Source organism: Macaca fascicularis, chromosome 11 (assembly GCF_037993035.2).
Source record: "Macaca fascicularis isolate 582-1 chromosome 11, T2T-MFA8v1.1".
NCBI lineage: Eukaryota > Metazoa > Chordata > Mammalia > Primates > Cercopithecidae > Macaca > Macaca fascicularis.
The window spans coordinates 71,777,411-71,796,052 of NC_088385.1; the positions used below are offsets into that span (position 1 = coordinate 71,777,411).

The 18,642-nt window shown below is 39.9% G+C and overlaps 1 long non-coding RNA gene across 1 annotated transcript in view; it reads right to left on the minus strand.

Moving 5' to 3' along the window:
* LOC135966099 (uncharacterized) overlaps positions 1-15,133 on the minus strand; it is a 30,498-nt gene extending 15,365 nt beyond the window's left edge. The window contains exon 1 of the long non-coding RNA XR_010579202.1: positions 14,898-15,133. This is a non-coding gene — a long non-coding RNA (uncharacterized lncRNA). The remainder of the gene's footprint in view (positions 1-14,897) is intronic.
* Between the last annotated feature and the right edge of the window lie 3,509 nt (positions 15,134-18,642).

Genomic DNA, 18,642 nt, shown 5'->3' on the forward strand with positions numbered 1-18,642 from the left:
GTTTCCCAGCACCATTTATTAAATAGGGAATCCTTTCCTCATTTCTTGTATCAGGTTTGTCAAATATCAGATGGTTGTAGATGTGTGGTATTATTTCTGAGGGCTCTGTTCTGCTCCATTGGTTTATATCTGTGTTTTGGTACCAGTACCATGCTGTTTTGGTTACTGTAGCCTTGTAGTATAGTTTGAAGTCAGGTAGGGTGATGCCTACAGCTTTGTTCTTTTTGCTTAGGATGGTCTTGGCAATGTGGGCTCTTTTTTGATTCCATATGAACTTTAAATATAGTTTTTTCCAATTCTGTGAAGAAAGTCATTGGTAGCTTGATGGCAATGGCATTGAATCTATAAATTACCTTGGGCAGTCTGACCATTTTCATGATATTGATTCTTCCTATCAATGAGCATGGAATGTTCTTTCATTTGTTTGTGTCCTCTTTTATGTCATTGAACAGTGGTTTGTAGTTCTTGAAGAGGTCCTTCACATCCCTTGTAAGTTGGATTCCTAGATATTCTATTCTCTTTGTAGCAATTGTGAATGGGAGTTCACTCATGATTTGGCTCTGTTTGTCTGTTACTGGTGTATAGGAATGCTTGTGATTTTTGCACATTGATTTTGTATCCTGAGACTTTGCTGAAGTTGCTTATCAGCTTATGGAGATTTTGGGCTGAGACAATGGGGTTTTCTAAATATAGAATCATGTCATCTGTAAACAGGGATAATTTGACTTCCTCTTTTCCTAATTGAATACTCTTTATTTCTTTCTGGCCAGAACTTCCAACACTGTGTTGAATAGGAGAGGTAAGAGAGGGCATGCTTGTCTTCTGCCAGTTTTCAAAGGGAATGCTTCCAATTTTTGCCCATTCAGTATGATATTGGCTGTGGGTTTGTCATAAATAGCTCTTATTATTTTGAGATATGTTCCATCAATACCTAGTTTATTGAGTGTTTTTAGCATGAAGGGCTGCTGAATTTTGTTGAAGGCCTTTCCTGTATCTATTGAGATAATCATGTGGTTTTTGTCATTGGTTCTCTTTATATGATATATTACATTTATTGATTTGTGCAAGTTGAACCAGCCTTGCATCCCAGGAATGAAGCCCGCTTGATCATGGTGGATAAGCTTTTTGATGTGCTGCTGGATTCGGTTTGCCAGTATTTTACTGAGGATTTTCGCATTGATGTTCATCAGGGATATTGGTCTAAAATTCTCTTTTTTTGTTGTGTCTCTGCCAGGCTTTGGTATCAGGATGATGCTGGCCTCACAAAATGAGTTAGGGAGGATTCCCTAGAGGATTTGCCTAGAGGTGTTTATAGTATTCTCTGATAGTAGTTTGTATTTCTGTGGAATTGGTGGTGATATCCCCTTTATCGTTTCTTATTGTGTCTATTTGATTCTTCTCTCTTTTCTTCTTTATTAGTCTTGCTAGCGATCTATCTATTTTGTTGATCTCTTCAAAAAAGTAGCTCCTGGATTCATTGATTTTTTCAAGGGTTTTTTTGTGTCTCTATCTCCTTCAGTTCTGCTCTGATCTTAGATTTCTTGCCTTCTGCTAGCTTTTGAATGTGTTTGCTCTTGCTTCTCTAGTTCTTTTAATTGTGAAGTTAGGGTGTTGATTTTAGATCTTTCCTGCTTTCTCTTGTGGGCATTTAGTGCTATAAATTTTCCTCTATACACTGCTTTAAACGTGTCCCAGAAATTCTGGTACGTTGTGTCTTTGTTCCATTGGTTTCAAAGAACATCTTTATTTCCACCTTCATTTTGTTATTTACCCAGTACTCATTCAGGAGCAGATTTTTCAGCTTCTATGTCATTGTATGGTTTTGAGTGAGTTTCTTAATCCTGAGTTTCAATTTGATTGCACTGTGGTCTGAGAGACAGTTTTTTGTAATTTCTGTTCTTTGAAATACTGAGGAGTGTTTTACTTCCAATTTTGTGGTCAATTTTAGAATAAGTGTGATGTGTTGCTGAGAAGAATGTATGTTCTATTGATTTGGGGTGGAGAGTTCTATAGATGTCTATTAGGTCTGCTTGGTGCAGAGATGAGTTCAATTCCTGGATATCCCTGCCAACTTTCTGTCTCGTTGATCTGTCTAATGTTGACAGTGCGGTGTTAAAGTCTCCCATTATTATTGTGTGGGAGTCTAAGTCTCTTTGTAGGTCTCTAAGGAATTGCTTTATGAATCTGGGTGCTCCTGTATTGGGTGCATATATATTTAGGATCGTTAGCTCTTCTTGTTGAATCCCCATACCATTAAGTAAGGCCTTCTTTGTCTCTTTTGATCTTTGTTGGCTTAAAGTCTGTTTTATCAGAGACTAGGATTGCAACCCCCGCTTTTTTTCGTTTTCCATTTGCTTGGTAGATCTTCCTCCATCCCTTTATTTTGAGCCTATGTATGTCTCTGCACATGGGATGGGTCTCCTGAATACAGCACACTGATGGGTCTTGACTCTATCCAATTTGCCAGTCTGTGTCTTTTAACTGGGGCAATTAGCCATTTACATTAAGGTTAATATTGTTATGTGTGAATTTGATCCTGCAAGTATGATACTTGCTGGTTATTTAGACTGTTATTTGATGCAGTTTCTTCATAGCATCGATGGTCTTTACAATTTGGCATGTTTTTGCAGTGGCTGGTACCGGTTGTTCCTTTCCATGTTTAGTGCTTCCTTCAGGAGCTCTTGTAAAGCAGGCCTGGTGGTGACAAAATCTCTCAGCATTTGCTTGTCTGTAAAGGATTTTATTTCTCCTTCACTTATGAAGCTTAGTTTGACTGAATATAAAATTCTGGGTTGAAAATTCTTTTCTTTAAGAATGTTGAATATTGGCCCCCACTCTCTTCTGGCTTGTAGGGTTTCTGCAGAGAGATCCGCTGTTAGTCTGATTGGTTTCCCTTTATGTGTAACCCGACCTTTCTCTCTGGCTGCCGTTAACATTTTTTCCTTCATTTCAACCTTGGTGAATCTGACAATTATGTGTCTTGGGGTTGCTCTTCTCAAGGAATATCTTTGTGGTGTTCTCTGTATTTTCTGAATTTGAATGTTGGCCTGTCTTGCTAGGTTGGGGAAATTCTCCTGGATAATATCCTGAAGAGTGTTTTCTAACTTGGTTCCATTCTCCCTGTCACTTTCAGGTACACCAATCAAATGCAGATTTGGTCTTTTCACATAGTCCCATATTTCTTGGAGGCTTTGTTCGTTTCTTTTTACTGTTTTTTCTCTAATCTTGTGTTCTTGCTTTATTTTATTAATTTGATCTTTAATCACTGATATCCTTTTTTCTACTTGATCGAATTGGCTATTGAAGCTTGTGCATGCATCATGAAGTTCTCGTGCTGTGGTTTTCAGCTCCATCAGGTCATTTAAGGTCTTCTCTACACTGTTTATTCTACTTAGCCATTCGTCTAACCTTTTTTCAAGGTTTTTAGCTTCCTTTCAACGGGTTAGAACATGCTCCTTTAGCTTGGAGAAGTTTGTTATTACCGACCTTCAGAAACCTACTTCTGTCAACTTGTCAAACTCATTCTCCATCCAGTTTTGTTCTGTTGCTGGAGAGGAACTGCAATCTTTGAGGGAGGAGAAGTGCTCTGGTTTTTGGAATTTTCAGCTTTTCTGCTCTGGTTTCTCCCCATCATTGTGGTTTTATCTACCTTTGGTCTTTGATGTTGGTGACCTACAAATGGGGTTTTGGTGTGGATGTCCTTTTTTGTTGTTGTTGATGTTGATGCTATTCCTTTCTGTTTGTTAGTTCTCCTTCTAACAGTCAGGTCCCTCAGCTGCAGGTCTATTGGAGTTTGCTGGAGGTCTATTCCAGACCCTGTTTGACTGGTTATCACCAGCAGAGGCTGCAGAACAGCAAATATTGCAGAACAGCAAACATTGCTGCCTGATCCTTCCTCTGGAAGCTTAGTCCGAGAAGGGCCTGTGTGAGGTGTCTGTCGGCCCCTACTGGGAAGTATCTCTTAGGCTACACAGGGGTCAGGGACCCACTTGAAGAGGCAGTCTGTCCATTCTCAGAGCTTGAATGCCATGCTGGGATAACCAATGCTCTCTTCAGAGCTGTCAGACAGGGACATTTAAGTCTGCAGAAGTTGTCTGCTGCCCTTTGTTCTGCTATGCCCTGCCCACAGAGGTGGAGTCCAGAGAGGCAGTGGGCCTTGCTGAGCTGCGGTGGGCTCTGCCCAGTTTGAGCTTCCTGAAAGCTTTGTTTACTACTCAAGTCTCAGCAATAGGGGAGGCTTCTCCCCCTGCCAGGCTGCAACCTTGCATGTTGATCTCAGACTGCTGCGCTAGCAGTGAGCTAGGCTCTGCGGGTGTGGGACCCGCTGAGCCAGGCACAGGAGGGAAACCTCTGGTCTACCAGTTGCTAAGACTGTGGGACAAGAGCAGTATTTTGGCGGGAGTATACCATTCCTCCTGGTACAGTCTGTCATGGCTTCCCTTGGCTAGGAAAGGGAAATCCCCTGACCCCTTGTGCTTCCCTGGTGAGGTGTAATGCCCTGCCCTGCTTCAGCTTGCCCTCTGTGGGCTGCACCCACTGTCCAACGAGTCCCAATGAGATGAACCAGGTACCTCGGTTGGAAATGCAGAAATCATCCATCTTCTGTGTCAATTTTGCTAGGAGCTGCGGACCAGAGCTGTTCTTATTTGGCCATCTTGGAGGCCTCTGACAATTTCCATCTTTGAACTGGAAATTTAATCCATTTATACTTATTGTAATTACTGATATATCTGTTTTTGTTGTTTTGGTCATTATTTCACTTTGTTCCAAATTTTGTGTTTTTTAAAACATGCTTTTTACTTAAGAAAATAGACATCTATATCTTCCCCTAAACAAGGTAAGAATTCTACACACTCTTAGAACCATAAAACTCTCTTCCTGCTTTTCTCCATCTCAATTCTACCATGTCAATATTATCTAGAAATTTAAATATAAGTTATTTGGATAAAAGATATAGTGACAGATTCTTAATGCTCAGGTTTTTGTTTTTGTTTTTAATCTGGATAGCAATAGTCAAAATAATTTTGTATTTTGTTTAATGCTCAGCTCATTTAACTTTTGTATCTAACAAACATTTGAAAACATATACAGTAATTTAAAGAATATTTTGTAACACACTTAAATCTACTAACATATCAGCAACAGAGATTTAATTAGTTTTTGTTGTTGCTGTTATCCTGTTATTTTTTCCTTCTTGGTTTTACAGCTTCTGCAAACAAGCTTCTCTAACTCTACGTCTCCACCAAATGAGGTACTTCTGCATCTACTTCTGCTCAGAGAACTGCCTAGGTGGTCAACCAAGGTGAGAAGATTCCTACTATGTCACCAGAGTATCTCTGGTTTTTGTGTTTAGACAATGGATAATTTAATTTGTTGATGTTATGGAAGACACAGTGGATAAATGGGACAACATTTTAGAAGAGTTGGTCCAGAGCCTGAGCAGTTAAGCAGTGGCTCAACTGTCTATGCTTTAGAAAGGTTTATAAAGTTGAGAGGGAAAACGTTGCAGTAGATTACAAAGGATCTAACTGAAATGTAATATTTCCTTAAGTATAAATATAGTGTATTAGCTGTTGCTGCACAAAAAATAATCAAAAACATCTTAATTGCATACAAAAAAGTCTTTCCTTCCTTCCTTCCTTCCTTGCTTCCTTCCTTCCTTCCTTCTTTGATGGAGCAATCCCAACTCACTGCAACCTCTGCCTTGTGAGTTCAAGTGATTCTCCTGGCTCAGCCTACTGTGTAGCTGGTATTACACATGCCTCCACACCCATCCTTCTTTCTTATGCATCTATGTATAGGTCAGCTGGAATAGCTCTTCAGATCTCAGGTAGGCTTCCTCATGCATTGAAGAACTGTTTAACCTAGAGAGGGCTCAGCTGGTTGATTCTGTCTTTCACTGCAGTTTTGTAGGTTGGTTAGGCAGCTCTGTGTCAAGTATCTGTCATCCTCCTTAGACCAATGGGCCAGTCTGGACATGCTTTTCCTATGGTAAAGGAAAATACATTAAGAGCCATGAAAAAACATGAGGCCTCTTAAGGCTTAGGCTCAGAACTGGCACGTGATCACTTTTGCCTATATTTATTTGGCCAAATCAAGTCACATGGCTGAGTTCAAAGCCTGGGGTTGGAGGAATACATTCTACATTTGCAGGAGGAACTACCAAGTCACAAAGTAAAAAGTATGGATCCAAAGGCAAAACTATGGAGACAGTAAACGAATCAATGGTTGCCGGTGGAGTGAAGGTGGTGGAGGAAAGATGAACAAGCAGAGCACAAGGGATTTTTAGGGCAGTAAAAATATACTCTGTATGATGCTATAATGGTGGATATATGTTGTTATACATTAGTTCAAAACCAGAGAACATAAAACAGCAAGGGTGAATCCAAATGTAAACAACGAACTTGGGTGATTATGATGTGTCAATGTAGTTGCTTTGATTGTAACAAAAGTACCTCTCTGGTGGGGGATGTTGATAATGGGGGAAGCTATTCATATGTGGGGCATAGAGTATATGGAATATCTTCCTTTTGAGTTTTTGTGAACCCAAAACTGCTCTAAAAAAATAAAGTTTTCTGGCCCAGCATGGTGGCTCACACCTATAATCCCAGCATTTTGGGAGGCCAAGGAGGGTGAATTGCTTGAGCCCAGGAGTCCAAGACCAGTCTGGGAAACATGGCTAAACCCCATCTCTCCAAAAAAAAAAAAAAAAAAAAAAAAATTAGCTGAGCATGGTGGCACACACCTGTGGTCCTAGCTACTCAGGATGTTGAGGTGGGAGGATTGCCTGAGCATGGGAGGCTGAGGCTGCAGTGAACTGTCATCACGCCACTGTACTCCAGCCTGGGCAATAGTGAGACCCTGTCTCAAAAAATATAAATACATAAAATAAGATAAAGTCTTTTCAAAATCCAAAAAGTGTGAATCAAGAAGCAGTGAAAAACGGGATACTAATTGAGTTTGCCACAACAACAAACCATAGAAGTTTAGGCAGTATCAATGGCTTTGCCACCAATAGAAATCAAAGATATTGTGATATCACATTATAGTTGTTTCAGATGTCTCAAAATACTATTTTTGCTAATCACAACATTGATATTGGGATTGTTATTAATCCCAATGTGGTTAGACTTCCAAGAGTCAAGGTCTACCTGTCTGCAGATACTCAGTGATATAGTTGGTCAACAGTTGGGCAGCTCTCTGCCTAGTGGTTATTTCAGCACCAAACACTGAGGTCAGCCTAGACATCTATGTTGCTCTCTAGTATTCTTTTTTTGGTATGTGAAGATTTGTTTATTGCTATATGGAAAGAGGTAAGATAAGGACCATCCCAAAGTTTAAAGTTCCTATTCAAATGAAGACCAACATTTACAGTCTTCATTTACACTGCTGTCTTTAAAAATAAAAATTAACTTTAACTTGCCTATGCCTTTGTAATCTTTTATTTTACACATTTAAAAACATTATTCTGACAAGGCATTTCATAAGCTTCATGCTAGCGCCAAAGGGTCCCATGACACAAAGGGTTGAAAAAGCCTCTACTCTATATGCTTATTATCATCTAGCCCTTCTTAGAGACTCATTCTTTATATAAACCAGCCTGCTACAGCTGTATTATGGGCTATTGAGCCAGAGTATTCAGTGGGCAGGAACATGGCCTGACTCCTTACTGGACACACAGTGTGAGACTAATTCCTAAGGGAAAATAACCTGATAAAAGAGTGAATAGTAGAGGCTGTGTGGTCTTCTGCCCCACCCTCACAGACAGATTCTCTTGCAGAGATAATCTTATAAGTTTCGGGCTTTTAAATTTTTTTCTTTTTTTTTTTGTTTAAATATTTTCATTTAACCAACTGGTGTCAGAAATGGGATCTGAGGTAGAACCTTAGTGACTTCCAGGAGGACTAAGTGACCAAATGAAGGTACCAACCAGGCCCAACTGTGCCCATTGATCTCTTGTAGCAACTGAGGTTGTGATTGAATTCTCTTTCAGATTTCAAGTTCCACAAATTTGTATTTTGAACTTTCTGAGTTTATTTGGACATTTTAAAATTTGGACTGGGCTTGGAAGTCATGACAGAAATAGGACTGGGTTCTGTAGGGAGACCTCAGGTGTCTGACTGGGTCAGATAGAAACTGAACTGGGTTCAGTAGGTAGGTGAGGTTACCAGGAGACAGAGAATCATAGGTTCCTCTGGATCTAAGGAGTCTAGAACTCCTGCATTTGGAACTCCAGCCAATTTAAGGTTTAAGCACTCTGGACCCAGGACTGTACTTTTCCAAAAAAAAAAAAAAAAAAAAAAAAAAAAGATAAACCTTACCAAAGGTAACCTAGAATTACAGTGACCACAGTGGGAAAGTTTTAACCTGATGCGGGAAGTCAGGGACCCCTAACAGAGGGACCAGCTGGAGCCGTGGCAGAGGAACATAAATTGTGAAGATTTCATGGACATTTATCACTTCCCTAATAATACTCTTATAATTTCTTATGCCTGTCTTTACTTTAACCTCTTAATCCCATCATTTTCGTAAGCTGAGAATGTATGTCATCTCAGGACCACTATTGTACAAATTGATTGTAAAACATGTGTGTTTGAACAATATGAAATCAGTGCACCTTGAAAAAGAACAGAGTAACAGCAATTTTCAGGGATAATGGGAAGATAACCATAAGGTCTGACTGCCTGCGGGGTTGGGCAGAATAGAGCCATATTTTTCTTCTTGCAGAGAGCCTATAAATGGACGTGCAAGTAAAAGAGATATTGCTGAGTTCTTTTCCCAGCAAGGAATACCCTGGGGAAGGAATGCATTCCTGAGGGGAGGTCTATAAATGGCTGCTCTGGGAGTGTCTGTCTTATGCGGTTGAGATAAGGACTGAAATACGTTCTGGTCTCCTGCAGTACCCTCAGGCTTACTAGGATTGGGAAATTCCAGCCTGGTAAATTTTGGTCAGACCAGTTCTCTGCTCTAGAACCCTGTTTTCTGTTAAGATGTTTATCAAGACAATATATGCACAGCGGGACATAGACACTCATCAGTAATTCTAATTTTGCCTTTGCCTTGTGATCTTTATTCCCTTTTGAAGCATGTGATCTTTGTGACCTACTCCCTGTTTGTACAACCCCTCCCCTTTTAAAATCCCTAATAAAAACTTGCTGGTTTTGCAGCTCAGGGGGAATCATGGACCTACCAACATGTGATGTCAGCCCCGGCGACCCAGCTGTAAAATTCCTCTCTTTGTACTCTTTCTCTTTATTTCTCAGACCGGTCAACACTTAGGGAAAACAGAAAGAACCTACGTGGAAATACTGGGGGTGGGTTCCCCCAATATAAACCTAGACAAAATTGTTCACTTGTGAGCTGCATTAGAAAAGAGGATCCAAAATGTTTCAGAAACAAAGGAATCCTTTTTTTTTTAAACTGGTACTCAGAGCTTTCCAAAAGATTGAATGAATACAAAATTGTCACTCTAAAAGACTCTTTACAAAAGGTGAACAGGCACATGTCTTTATAGTAGCTACAACAGTTGTAGGGACCAAGAAGATCTTCTTGTATATATTTTAAACCAAAACCAAAGAATCCCAAATGAAAGAACCCTGTGCCCTAAGACATTTGCCTTTATTATAAACAGCCAGGCTGTTGGAAAAAAAAGTATCAATTTTTACACCAGGCATCTGACGGACCCATTCCTTTTGGCTTGGACTGATTCCTGACTAGAGGAATCCTCCAAAGGCTTCACTCCTGAGACAATCATCAACTAATCTCTCAGAAATTAAAAAAAAAAGAATTTCTTTGGTAGGGATTTAAAATCAAGTCTTTTTTTTTTTTTTTTTTTTTTTTTTTTTTTTGAGACGGAGTCTTGCTCTGTAGCCCGGGCTGGAGTGCAGTGGCCGGATCTCAGCTCACTGCAAGCTCCACCTCCCGGGTTTACGCCATTCTCCTGCCTCAGCCTCAAGTCTTAAAGATCCTCATGTCTAATTGACTATTTCCAGAAAAATACTTGTAAGAATTATTGGTCTCTATTTTTTTCTATTTGATCTGATGGAAACCTCTCTCTCTGCTGGGAACTTCTCAGATGATTAAAACCCCTCTTCTCAAACCCCTGCAGACTGTATGATCTGCCAACTATGTCCACCTTTTTCTTATTGTCATGATCTTTGGTATGCCCCAAAACTCTTGGAAAAACAACAACAACAACAAGACAACTGATTGGTTTGTCATTCAATCTTGAAAACAAACAAACAAACAACAAACAAGAAAAGAACAAACCAGTCTCTAACAATAAGGCAAGATTAGAAATATCCATGTTGAGTCCAGGTGTACAAAATGCTTGTCTTAGCCTTCCATGGGCTCCACCCACTCAATATTCCAGTGAAAAGACACAAACTTTGTTTTTGGGAAAGAATGGATAGGCCCTTGGAAGAATAGATGGTGGTTTGTGACAAAGTCAGTCTGTGGTGGACTTCTGGCCTCCTCTCTTGTGATTTTGGGATTTTCTACATGGACCCTTTGGATGCTTCCATCTGGAAACTTCTCCTTGCAGAGAGAGAGATATTAAACTAATTGGGCTTATTTTATGTATTAAATTATATGGGAAGCATTGTCAAATAAGTAATGCTAAACCTCCATTGAGTTATATTTGTATGATTATTTTATTAATATGTGCTTCAGAAATTCTATGAAATTCATAGAAATCTAATCATCCTGATATAACACTATCAGTCTTAATTCTAGTTATTATCTTAAAATGTTGTATGCAGCAATAACCAAATTTCCTTATCAATTACATAATCATTGTAATTATCTCTCATTAGATCTTTAAAAATGGCCACTTAAATTATATGGTTTTGTCATTCACAGAGGGATAATTGTTTACTCTGGTATCTTCCTAAGAAACTGTACACCTAAATTGTTTTGTCTTCAAGGAGATTCAAAGAAAGGACTCTAACAAGTTTCTGATAACTTTAAGATCATACCATTAAACTAGGTAAGAATTTCCAGAACTCTAATGAAGAATCTGGTTCATAAAACTGCTAATCCAACATCAAGCAGAACAATAATTAATTAAATGCCAAGGAAATTCTTTGGCAGATTTTCATGCTAAATCAGCCAGTACTGAAATTGTTAAGATAGGCAATTTAAATGAACACCATAAGATTGATCCAAGTCAAATTATATCTATGATAATATTTACTTATTTGAGATGGAGTCTTGCTCTGTTTCCCAAGGCTAGAGTACAGTGGTGCCGATCTTCGCTCACTGCAACCTCTGCCTCGTGGGTTCAAGTGATCCTCCTGCCTCAGTCTCCTGAGTAGCTGGGATTATAGGCATATGCCACCACACCTGGCTAATTTTGTAGTTTTAGTAGAGATGGGGTTTCACCATGTTGGCCAGGCTGGTCTTGAACTCCTGGCCTCAAGTGATCTGCCTGCCTCGGCCTCCCAAAGTGCTGGGATTACAGCCCTGAGCCACCACATCCAGCCTGATAATCTATTTAATAAACAGTGCTGTGTACCTGAATTGGTATTTAAGAGGATGTAAATCCGATATTAAGCGTAATCTATTGGAGAGCTTGGATGGCCATCTGGTCCTTTCTGAGTCCTTAAAGCTTTCATTATTAGAAATGCTTGTCACTATTAGAAATGCTCTATAACTCATCATGGAGTAGAAAAAATGATCCAAATTATGGAAAATTATTGGTGTGGTGACTGTTCAAAAATTGCTAAAATGGTTTATAACCAATGTTTGGTCTGTCAAATCCATAATCCCAAGAAGACAATCAAAAATTCAGGTGGTAAATTTCTGCTACCTGATGGGCCATCTGAACATTTATAAAGGGATTTTATCCAGTTGTCACCTTCCATGGGATATGAATATGTTCTTGTAATGGTCTATGTTCTCTGGTCGCATAGAAGCTTTCCATACAGGAAGACCAATATTATAACAATAGCTAAAATATTATCAGAACTGTGTTTCCTTTATATTGCTGGAGAGGTACCCATTTTGCTAGAAAAGTTATAAAGCAAATAAGGTGTAATGAACACAATGGCATTATCATTGTCCCTATTACCCTTGGTCTTCTGGAAAGGTTGAAAGGAAAAATAGCATCTTAAAGCTGAAATTGGGAACATTAACTAACTAGATTGGATTGCCTTAGCTAAAGGTATTACTATTGGCCTTGATGGCAATCAGATCCACCCTCAGTGGAAAACATACATTGATCCCTTATGAAATAGTCAATGGAAGGTCTATGCCCCTGATAATAGGACCTCTCAGTCTCCTAAACTCTGATATGACTGAATTCTTCAAGGTTTTAATTTTTAAAGCAAAGTATATTTTTGGCAGATAAAGGAAGATTTTCATGATTCACTGACTGAGGATAATCAAATCCTTCACAATCTAGAACCTAGACATTGGGTCTTTGGAAAGGACATCAGAGAAAGACTGCCATTAAGCTCCATTGGAAGAGACCATATCAAGTTCTTTTCTGCAGCAAACCATCAGGGTCTCAAGTCTTGGATCGACGTCTCTCAACTCAAAAGTGCTCCTCCAGACTCCTGGAACTGTATACCTATTGGAGACTCTAAGGTAAAGCTGACCAGGGAAGATTTCCCCCAGAAGCAAATGGCATCCTAGACATCGACAGCTTTCCTAAGATTGTGGATCAAGACTTCTCTGCCATCATGAAAGCCTTGTCTTTTCCCTTTCTTCCCAATTTCCTGCTGTCCCAGTCCCTTCCTTTTACTTATAGGAAAATCCATGGGACCATAATCTGTGGATGACTTTAGCTAAGTCTTACGCTCTAGTACAGAAACAGAGCAATTGTTGGGTTTATGAAGATAAGCTAGTTTCCACGAGGAAAGATTCCAGTGGCATTCCTAGGGGCTCACTCTTGGTACTAGTGGGATACTGGTAGTATGGAATTTGAAAGTAATCCATAAATTGAGAAAAATCTTGGGTTTGACCAACCAGTCCCACCAGGGGTTCGGGTGAGTAAAAGTCATCTTCTGAAAACACTTAATAAAACATCATGCAGTTTTAGATCCTGTTTATTTAAACACTGCAACCAAATACATAAAGGAAATTTCTCAGAGCAAAGAAACATATGACATGTTTATAGGAGCAGCAAACCACTGGTTTGCAGGCAAGCTTGGCTTTTCCAAAGTGTTCTAAACTTTATGCTCTTCTAATGGGTCTCCAGATTACTATGTTAACAAGATAATGACAACATTGGATACCTCTTTAAATCAGCTAACTGCAGTTCTTAATCATTATCACATCCTGAACAAAGACTATGACCAATTGTACTCAAATCCTTTTGAGCTGCCTATGCCTGAACTTTGATTTGGATCAAACTGATTTGGTTCAGAGGCTCCTGTTAGGGAGTACACCTCAGGCTTTTGGTATTTTTGGTATTGTCCTCATAATAGGTCCCCTGGTGTACCGTATCCTTTCAAGTCTTAAATATACGTATGCAGCCATCCACTGAGTGTTGAATTGTCTCACTTTGACTAGATCATCAAGAACATAAAGAATTATTCAACTGATGTGATGTCATGACTTGTGAATTTCATGCTGAGACCAAATAAGTTTATTTATGATGGTGACAGAGAGTTTTCATCAATGCCCTAGATTTTGAGAGGTGGCATCATTAAACTAAATTTGGGGGGATTGTTAAACTAAATTTGACCTGAGAATGCCTCCATACCTGAGTCCTTACTAATGAAATGCAATGTAACTTAGTACTTACACTAACTGAAAACCTAACTTAGGCATATGCTTTTGTCACAAATCAGTCACAGCCAATCACAGCAGCTGGGCTTCAGTCAATCACAGGCAGCCAACTCATCAGACCATGTTTACATAAGACAAATGCTGAATAAGGCAAACACCAGGTGTAATCAATGGAGGTCTGTACCTCACTTCCGTTTTCTCTTCATAAATGCTATCTGACCACGTTGCAGGCCGAAGTTTCTCTGAACCTGTTCTAGTTTTGATGTCTGCCCAACTTGTGAATTGTTCTTTGTTCAATTAGACTCTGTTAAATTTAATTTGTCTGAAGTTTTCCTTTTAACAACTGAAGCATGCAGCAGGTCTGACATCATTAGGCAATTGAAATTCTCTTTCCTGCAGAGCTAAGACTCTGCCTCCTGCCTGATTCTCAAAGCAGAGCTCCAGGGAGCAGCAACACTAATTGTATAGGGCTGGCATACTAGAGAAAACCGATTTGCTACCCCAGTGTAGGGCTTTTTCTAACTTCCCTCCAAAAGGAAATATACTAGAGCCCTGCTCACTCCCTGAGGTACTGTCTTCACTAAGGTATGATGCTTGTTCATGGATTAACGTGTTTTCCCTCCAGATATATGTTTCTACTTAAAATGCAGAAAGTGTTTTAATGTGGAGGAATGACCCTAATGATAGAAGTTTTAATAAGTCAAATGAGCAGAAAGGCAAGACAATATAACAAAAAGAGCACCAGTTTTGGCATAGCAGGCACTCAATAAATGTAAGTTCCACTTCTTTCCTTATGCTGAGTATCTCCTGATTACCTAGCACTATGGTAAATACCCAAGAAACTCTAAGATATAAACCTTTTGTTTGAGAAGGCTTTATTTGTACTGATGAGATGATATGGGAAAATACTTTCTTTTTCTCTAAATACTATTATCTTGTAGGCAGCAGACTGGCCAATACAAATAATTTAAACTTTAGAGAGAAAAGAAAAAGCCAGTCATCTGCTGTGTAGTCTACGCAGTCTCAAAACAGCAGCTGAGTTTTTTGACGGAACTCTTCTGGGTATTGGAAGGCAGACTAAATACTTTACTTGCTGCCCAGCAACACGAAGATGGAAAACACATCTTCTGATTAATTAAAAGCAAAAGGTTGGAACTACTTACCTTTCCATTCTTTAATTAACAAAGCCCACAGGCCACATGAGGAAGTAATAACACTCATTATGTTGTGATGAAGGACTGTGATGATGAGTTAAGTCAGATGGGACTCCAGGCACGATTCCCTTCAAGGCTTCCCCAAGACGTGCCCTGAATGTAGACAGATCCTTACTTGTTGAAGTACTGTGTCTCACCAGTGCTGGCATATGCTTCTTCAGAGAGTGCATTCCCTTTTGCAAGGGAAAGAAAAGTCCTTAAAACAAAAGGTTATATTTTAATTAAGCCAAGGCATCCTTTCTGCAATTTCCTTTATTGAAATAATACCTCCTTTGATTTGTATCTGTTGGTGTTAGTCTTTGGAACAAAAATCATTGATCCCTTCCAGGCAGAACTGTCCCATCTGAATGATCAAAAGCCTTGCTAGCTGACATACAAACCAACAAATTGTTTTCTTTTTGTCCTTTAAATCTCCCAGGAAGCACCTTTTAAAGATAGTCTTCATTCCCCAGGCTTTGCTCACCATCCTTCATGCCAGTGGGTGGTCTCAAGGAATTTGAGCAAATGGCAAACACTCATTCTACCTGCAGGTGGAAGACTGACCCCCCACCTCTCAAATTCCTCCAGACTCCTTGGAGGGTTTTTTCTTTCTGTGTCACCAACGTACTGCTGAAATTTGTTAGTCAAATAGCTTTCTACCCATGAGGAAAGTGAGCTTTGATATGTATTTGCTTCTCATTCAACTATAGCAGCACCAGTTAAGATGCTGCCTCCACATGAATGTAAATGAAAAATAAAACAGCAGGCTCAGTTTTCATTCTAAAGTCCACTCTCTGATGGGAGTAAGAAATAACTCAATAGCATTAGTATGGAACACTGGGTGTCAGGATTTTTGCCCTCATTTCCCATTTTTTTTTTTTTTTTTGGAAACTAAATTCAGTACCTCTATTATCTTTAAGAATCAGGGATACTGATGATATTTTCCCCCCAGTAAAGAAAATAAGGGCCTATAAAAATACTCTTTTTAATGCTCTCAAGGGGAAATGCTGAATTGAGAAGCAATTGGGTTTTCTAGAAGTCCAACAAATGTACAAAGTGGCTCTCTGATGGAATACCTAGAGAAAATCCTTGCTTCTTCATGTGAAGGTTTGCATTCACCAAGTCTGATTGTGTAATAGAGGTTACCCTTTTTAAATTAAATGAATTCTAAACAAAATTTTACTTACATTTCCATTTTTGCTTTTTTTTTTAAGAATGGAGTGATTGAGTCTTTTTAGGAAATTTTTACACTTTGTGGCTAACTTTGCATGCCACATTGCAGCATGCTGTAAGTTTTATAGCTCTTGTTAGCAGTAGAAATGCTGATGCTTCTATGATTATAGTGGTACAACTACAGTGCTATAATTTCTGTCACTGAAAAACCTCACGCTGCTAAAACCTTGAAGATGATCTGAATTGTAGATGGTTTTAAAACTGGTTTAGGCAATCCCATTACTGGGCATATGCCCGAAGGAACATAAATCATTCTATTATAGAGATACATGTGCACATACGTTCATTGCGGCACTATTCACAATAGCAAAGACATGGAGTCAACCCAAATGCCCATCAATGATAGACTGGATAAAGAAAATGGGGTACATGTACACCATGGAATACTATGCAGGCAAAAAAGGAATGAGACCATGCCGTTTACAGGAACGTGGATGGAGCTGGAAGCCATTATCCTCAGCAAACTCACAAAGGAACAGGAAACCCAATACTGTGTGTTGTCACTTATAAGAACAATGAGAACACGTGGACACATGGGGGGAAACAACACATACTGGGGCCTGCCAGGGGAGGGGCGTGTGGGGAGAGAAAGCATCGGGAAGAATGCTAATACATACTGGGCTTAATACCTGGGTAATGGTAAGGGAGGAGGTCACCCCTCATATTGTCTTATGCCCAATTTCTGCCTCCGAAGAAAGAACAAGTAAAAACTAAAAGGCAGAAGTGGAATCCACAGGCAGCACTGTGCGCTGGGCCTGGTAGTCAAAAATCAGCCCCTGACCTAACTGCTTGTGTTACCTATAGATTCCAGACATTGTATGGAAAAGCATCATGAAAATCCCTGTCCTGTTCTGTTCCTTTCTGATTACCGGTACATGCAGCCCGCAGTCACGTACTCCCTGCTTGCACAATTGATCACGACCCTCTCACGCAGACCCCCTTAGAGTTGTAAGCCCTTAAAAGGGACAGGAATTGCTCACTCAGGGAGATCGGTGTTTGAGACGTAAGTCCACCGATGCTCCCAGCTGAATAAAGCCCTTCCTTCTTTGACTCAGTGTCTGAGGGTTTTTTTCTGTGGCTCGGGGTGACCCGTGCAGTGAACTGCTGTGGCACACATTTACCTATGTAACAAACCTGCACATCCTGCCCATGTACCCTGGAACTGAAAATAAAAGTTGATTAAAAAAAAAAACAAAAAAACCTAGCTATAGGAAACCATCCCAAATTCAATGGTGTCAATGCCTACTTTCCCTAACTTGGTTTAGCTGCAGGTATGGAAAACTTCCAGATACACTTTCTGCTTCTTTTAGATCTTGAGACACTCTGGTAGGATGTGAGGAGCACTATCTCAGGCAAGAGGCAAATGGGATCTGAAACTTGAAATCCCTCATTAAATCCAGTATCTTTTGTGCGTAATGTGAGCCTGGGCTGACACACCCCAATACAAGTCACCACTAACTCTTGCCTGGTTTATTGGTATTACCTTCTATTAAATCTTCCCAAATTTACTCCAACACTCCTCCAATTCATTTTCACGCAGCATGCAGAGTGATCTTTCCAAAATGGCAACCTGATTATGTCTTCTTGTGAGAAGCATATGCCAAGGCAGGATTAGATATGCTAGGAATTTGGTGGGGAGGGAGGAGAGGGAGCTGAAGGAGATGAGGAAAGACTTTACTCAGAGATGCTGGTCAGACCCCTGTGAGGGAGAGAGGGAAGGAAGGAAGATTGGATAGGAAGAGTCTCGAGCTGCAGTGTAGTTCTAAAAATGTTTCATGTTCCTAATTCTAGTTTCATCTCAAATCTCTCCATCAGCTTCTGAGCTCCAGCTTTGTTGGTGATCTTTCAATTCTTGGAACTCTCCACACCCCATCTGACCCTAGGGTCTTTGCACATTTTTTTTTTTCTGAGACAGAGTCTCGCTCTGTCACCTAGGCTGGAGTGCAGTGGCACAATCTTGGCTCACTGCAACCTCCACCTCCTGGGTTCGAGCAATTCTCCTGCCTCAGCCTCTGAGTAGCTGGGATTACAGGCATGTGCCACCACACCTGGCTAATTTTTATATTTTTAGTAGAGATAGGGTTTCACTATGTTGGCCAGGCTGGTCTTGAACTCCTGACCTCAGGTGATCTGCCCTCTTCAGCCTCCCAAAGTGCTGGGATTACAGGCATGGGCTATCTTATTTTATTTGATTGGAATACTTTCCTCTTCAGCTCTCAAAGACAAATAACAACTAGTCCCTGCCTTCAGTGAGTTTTCAGTTTATACTGTTGGTTCTCAACCTTGGTTGCCTATTAGAATCACATGGGGAGCTTTAGAAAATTCTGATGTCTAGGCCACTGTCCAAATAAATTAAATCAGATACTCTGGGGATAGCAGGCTTCAGTAGGTTTTAAAGCTCAACAGGAATGTTGCAAGAAGAAATATGATTAGGAGCCAAATGAATCATACCTCTATCATGTGGCTACAGGAATTTGGAGAA